Genomic DNA, 6000 nt, shown 5'->3' with positions numbered 1-6000 from the left:
CAAAGCAAAGCAGCTTGGAAAAGAAGGGGCGGGAAAGGGGAGTGAGGGAGGGAAGATAAAGAAAAGGATTTAAGTTGATCAAGTGGAATTCTTTTTTTTTTTTTTTTTTTTTAATTCTTGGGAACCATGAAGTCCTTGCAAGCACAGCTCGTTTTTGCAGATTATTTTCCAAACATGTACAAAATGGAACCAAAACGGAGAATCCCTTAAGAACCCGAAGAGATGCAACATTAAAAGCTACGATTATCCAGTAGCAAGTGTTCCAGCCTTCAGTTGCCAGCCGCTTCCTCTTCCTGTTCCCAAGAGTCAGCGGGATGAGAACGTCTTCCCCGTGCTTGTTTTCATTTTCTTTTTCTTGGCATCTGGGCGTGCACAGTTCAGCACCTTCAGGAAGCTGGATGTTTTTGCCCTCATACGTGTTTGAATATAGGCCTTTGAGCACTTGATGTGGTAGTGCAGGTAGCCTTGGAACGTGTGGATCAGGTTGATGGTGAGGGAACAGCAGGAAGGTAATATAGCCGATTTTCACCCATGGCGGCATCGGTATCTTTCAGCTCTAGGGAAGGTTCCCTGTGGCTGAAGATCTGTGGGGCTGTGTGGCTGGCTCTGCATCCTTCTTTGAACTCCTGCATGAATATCTTTCCAATGACCACATTGTCATCATCCTTAAACATTGTGCTGAAGACTACTGTGACTCTGTCTTTTTTGACTCAACATACATGGTCTCATCATCCCTATAATGAATAACTGCCCTGTTCTCTCCTTCCTTGCCCTCTTCTTGGAACTGGAAGTATTTCTCAAAGATAGAGGCAAAACAGTTTCGTTTCAACATGCCAGCCTGATGCAGGATGGAACCTTGGATACAGGCAGATTTTCAAGGTCGTATAGAAAAGAGACATTGTATTCTGATTCTGGATTTACTAAGTAACTTCCGTACACCCTCTTTAATAACTCATCAGCATCATGTGCCTGAAGTTCCTTGAAGAATTTCAAAGAAATACTGACCATCACTTTTGTTTCATCTCCATTAGGATTTGAAATATGATAGAGGACTCCATCAAAATCTGCAAATGTTATTTCAACAGATTCTGGTTTGTTTCCGGCGGCTACGTTCTCGAACTTGAGCACGAGCATCTCCTCGATGATGCGGTTATTTACCTCCAGCAGGATAATGGCGGTTGCTGGCCCCTGAAGCCTGAACCCCCCTGCCAAGCCCCCACCACTGCCACCTCACCGACCTGAATGTTGAGTTTTAAGCCAGCTGTTTCACTCTCCTCTTTCACTTTCATCAAGAGGTTCTTTAGTTCCTCTTCACTTTCTGCCATAAGGGTGGTGTCATCTGCATATCTGAGGTTGTTTATATTTCTCCCACAATCTTGATTCCAGCTTGTGATTCATCCAGCCTGGCATTTTGCATGATGTACTGTGAATATAAGTTAAATAAGCAGGGTAAGAATATACAGCCTGGAAGTACTCCCTTCCCCATTTGGAACAAATCTGTTGTTCCATGTCCGGTTCTAACTGTCTTCTTGACCTGCATACAGATCTCTCAGGAGGCAGGTTAGGTGGTCTGATATTCCCATCTCTTGAAGAATTTTCCATAGTTTGTTGTGATCTACACAGTAAAAGTCTTTAGTGTAGTCTATAAAGTAGAAATAGATGTTTGTTTGTTTGTTTCGGGAATTTTGCTTTTTCGACGATCCAACAGATGTTGGCAATTTGATCTCTGGTTCCTCTGCCTTTACTAAATCCATCTTAAACATCTGAAAGTTCATGGTTCACTTACTGTTGAAGCTTTACTTGGAGAATTTTGAGCATTACTTTGCTAATGTTTGAGATGAGTGCTATTTTGTGGTAGTTTGAACATTATCTGCCATTGACTTTCTTTGGGATTGGAATGAAAAGTGAACTTTTCCAGTCCTGTGGCCACTGCTGAGTTTTCCAATTTGCTGCCATACTGTGTGCAGCACTTAAACATTATCATGTTTTAGAATTTGAAATAGCTCAACTGGAATTCTATCACTTCCACTATATTTGTTCATAGAGACATTTCTTATTTTAAAATAATTAAAATGACAGAGATATACTTGAGGGTGGCAAATTTGTTCCCCTTCAAATATGAAGAATTATGGTTTTCAATTTAAGATTAAAAATACGAAGCACAGCTATACTATGTCATTACCTCAATCAAACCTTAACGTGTTTTAAAGAAAGATAACTAGAACAGGGAAAGATCATTATTTTACTTATTTCTACTGTGAAATTGGGGAAAAACAAAAATGAAAAACATAACATAAAAGCTGAGAATTTTGTACTATTTGACAGATTTTCTCTGGACTTAAGCTCAGAAGACAGCCTCTCATTTAACTTTAAGGAACTGTGATATGAAAAGGGCCAAGATATACAGAAATTTTTGCAACATGGGCCAGGTAGTCTACACATCAAGTTATTACTGTTAATGTTACAGAACTGGTTCTTGTGTGTCACACAGTGAGACCAAACAAACCAAAACAAAGTTTGGAGTGGAAAGAAATTTGTTGTTGGGCCAAGCAAGGAGAACAGATGCTCTTTCTCAAAATTTCCAAACTCCCAGATGGTTTTCAGGGAGCAGTTTTGAAAAGTAAAATTTGAGATGAGGGCTGCAGACTGTAGGACTTCTGATTAGTTGGTGGTGTGATAACAGGTTAATGCTCCAGGAATCTTGTGCTCAGCCTGAAGTTACCATCTTTTACCCAGACAGGGGCCTTAATTCCTAAAGAAGAATTTGATGATATTGTTATGTACATTTCTCCATGAGTAACTAAGATCCTGCCCCAAGGCTGCAGTATTGTTTCTTGACTACTCCTACTCCTCCCTTGTTTCTACATATCCTCCTTTCCCTTATTAGTAGCTGTTTGAACTTGTCCTTTGTAACTGGGGTCTTCCCTGATGGCTCAGATGGTAAAGCATCTGCCTGCAATGTGGGAGACCTGGGTTTGATCCCTGGGTCAGGAAGTTCTCCTGGAGAAGGAAATGGCAACCCCCTCCAGTACTCTTGCCTGGAAAATTCTGTGGATGGAGGAGCCTGGTGGGCTACAGTCTTTGGGGTTGCAAAGAGTCGGCCATGACTGAGCGACTTCACTTCACTTTGTAACTAGGGAAAAGCTTGTGTCGTGGTCTGGGTGCAGGTTGGAAAAGAATTTTCAGACGTGAAACAGAATGAGAGGAAAATATAGTTTATTACAATGGGAGATGCTGTTAGAACGGGAGGCCAGCTCAAGGGAGAACCGGTGCTGAACAAGGATCCTTATTCCACTTTTATAGTTAGCATACAAGGAATGGGATTGGGGATCTTGCGAGTCATTTTCTGATTGGATGAGGCACGTATACTGGGTGGGGGAAGAGTAAGGCAAATACCTTCTCCATGTAGGGTAGGAGGGGAGACAGGTTCTATTGCTCAGAAGGACCTAAAATCCATTAATTGTTACAACATGAGGGCAGGAAAGATGACAAGTGTCTGTTTTTTTCCATTCCTGCATTCCAAGACCCTCCTTGGTTTTATCTACTCCTTTGTCCTTGGGTCATCTTGGAGGCTGAATGAAGCCTATTTCCCACAAACAAGACAATGGGGGACACAGAAAGGCTTTTGTTTCCAAGAGGGCCCCCACAAGAAACCCCCCCCCCCATTTCTTGCTCAGTTTCGTTAATTAAGAAAAACACACACCTCAATTTATGGAATTTTGTGCTTCTGTATCTAATACAGGAAAATGCAAGGGTCTGGGTTCCTTTATTGCAGAAATCAGTAATTGAGAAACTTAGCATCTCACTCAGAGTTGGAGAATTCAGGTTTCTTTACACTGGCTGGCCCAGAGAAGTTAGCACTCCAAGCTTTGAGCCTTGAACAAAGGGGCCCAAAGCTTTTATAGGCAGTGCATGACATCAGATTATAGTGGGCAATGCTGACTGTTAATAGGCTAGTTTAAACTAGAAGTTTGCTGTGAACATGGGAACAGTGGTTAGGACATGGCAGGGGAATGCCTGACCTATATACAGACAAGCATGGTTAAGCAGGATTACAGGGGTTCAGTTCCGTTCAGTCTCTCAGTCGTGTCTCACTCTTTGTGACCCCATGAATCACAGCATGCCAGGCCTCCCTATCCATCACCAACTCCCGGAGTACACCCAAACTCATGTGCATCGAGTCAGTGATGCCATCCAGCCATCTCACTCTCTGTTATCCCCTTCTCCTCCTGCCCCCAATCAATCCCAGCATCAGGTCTTTTCCAATGAGTCAACTATTCACATGAGGTGGCCAGAGTATTGGAGTTTCAGCTTCAGCATCAGTCCTTCCAATAAACACCCAGGACTGATCTCCTTTAGAATGGACTGGTTGGATCTCCTTGCAGTCCAAGGGACTCACAAGAGTCTTCTCCAACACCACAATTCAAAAGGATCAATTCTTCGGTGCTCAGCTTTCTACACAGTTCAACTCTCACAGCCATACATGACCACTGGAAAAGCCATAGCCTTGACTAGATGGACCTTCGTTGGCAAAGTAATATCTCTGCTTTTCAATATGCTATCTAGGTTAGTCATAACTTTTCTTCCAAGGAGTAAGCATCTTTTAATTTCATGGCTGCAATCACCATTTGCAGTGATTTTGGAGCCCCCCAAAATAAAGTCTGACAGTATTTCCACTGTTTCCCCATCTATTTCCCATGAAGTGATGGAACCATATGCCATGATCTTTATTTTCTGAATGTTGAGCTTTAAGCCAACTTTTTCACTCTCCTCTTTCACTTTCATCAAGAGGCTTCTTAGTTCCTCTTCACTTTCTGCCATAAGGGTGGTGTCATCTGCATATCTGAGGTTATTGATATTTCTCCCAGCAATCTTGATTCCAGCTTGTGCTTCTTCCAGCCTAGCATTTCTCATGATGTACTCTGCATATAAGTTAAATAAGCAGGGTGACAATATACAGCCTTGAAGTACTCCTTTTCCTATTTTGAACCAGTCTGTTGTTCCATGTCCTGTTTTAACTGTTGCTTACTGTCCTGCATATAGGTTCCTCAAGAGGCAGGTCAGGTGGTCTGGTATTCCCATCTCTTTCAGAATTTTCCACAGTTTCTTGTGATCCACACAGTCAAAGGCTTTGGTATACAGGAGTTGGGCAATCGCAAAAGCAGAGCAAAGGTAAGTGAGTTAAGGTTAAGTTCCTAGCGTTGTTGTAAGTCTCCATTTTCCCAAGACTATGTGACTTATGTGATTTTGCAAGGAGCAAGCTGAGTTACAGAAGAAGCATGAAGCCATTGTAAGTTTTAACTCTTCCTCTTCACCTTGAAATCATTCTGATGATATGCATCTCAATTATCTAGAGTCAATATTCAGGTTTTTTCTCCATCCTGCACCCCACCAGGGTGCACAGTCTGGGAGCCTATGTGGCTGAAGTCATGATGGCCACAACATCCTTTGCTTGTTGATATGGCAGGAGTCATATTTCTTCCACAGGATTAAGGAAATAATTATTTGATGATGCCAAAAGCTCAGCTTCTGTGTACACTGGTGCCAAATTGAATCTCTAAGACAGAGTCTTGGTTGAGGTAGAAAAGGATAGCATTATTGCTTTGTCATGCAAAGGACAAAAATGGTTCCCAACCCAGGAGGATTTGATGAGGAGTTTTATAGCAATGATTCAAGGGCAGGGTTACTGATAATACGAGGGCAAATACAGGGTCTCATGTGGCCAGTTTCCTAACTTTGATGAGCTTCTCTGATTTCTATAATATTGCCTCTGGTGATTTTTTTGGCTTCTTCTCTCTTGGTTAGCAACTGTTTGGAATCCAGGGAAGGTCACAGAGGCTAGAGTGTGACCTACAGGAAACCGGGAACAAAGAAAGGCTTCCAGGCCCAGCAGATCCACAGAGTCCTACTCAGATTAAGTAGTAAAACTAAGTTAGCAAAAGATAAAATCTTGATGGGGTTAAATTTTGAACTGGAGAGAAATTATAACTGTATTTGAAC

The 6000-nt window shown here is 42.1% G+C and overlaps 1 pseudogene; it reads right to left on the bottom strand.

The window, feature by feature from the left end:
• Positions 1-306: 306 nt before the first annotated feature.
• The window catches only part of LOC138088721 (actin-related protein 2/3 complex subunit 2 pseudogene), a 61401-nt pseudogene continuing 55707 nt past the window's right edge, over positions 307-6000 (bottom strand).

The sequence above is a fragment of the Capricornis sumatraensis genome, chromosome 11, assembly GCF_032405125.1.
Source record: "Capricornis sumatraensis isolate serow.1 chromosome 11, serow.2, whole genome shotgun sequence".
Classification (NCBI taxonomy): domain Eukaryota; kingdom Metazoa; phylum Chordata; class Mammalia; order Artiodactyla; family Bovidae; genus Capricornis; species Capricornis sumatraensis.
This window is presented reverse-complemented; position numbering and strand designations above follow the sequence as displayed.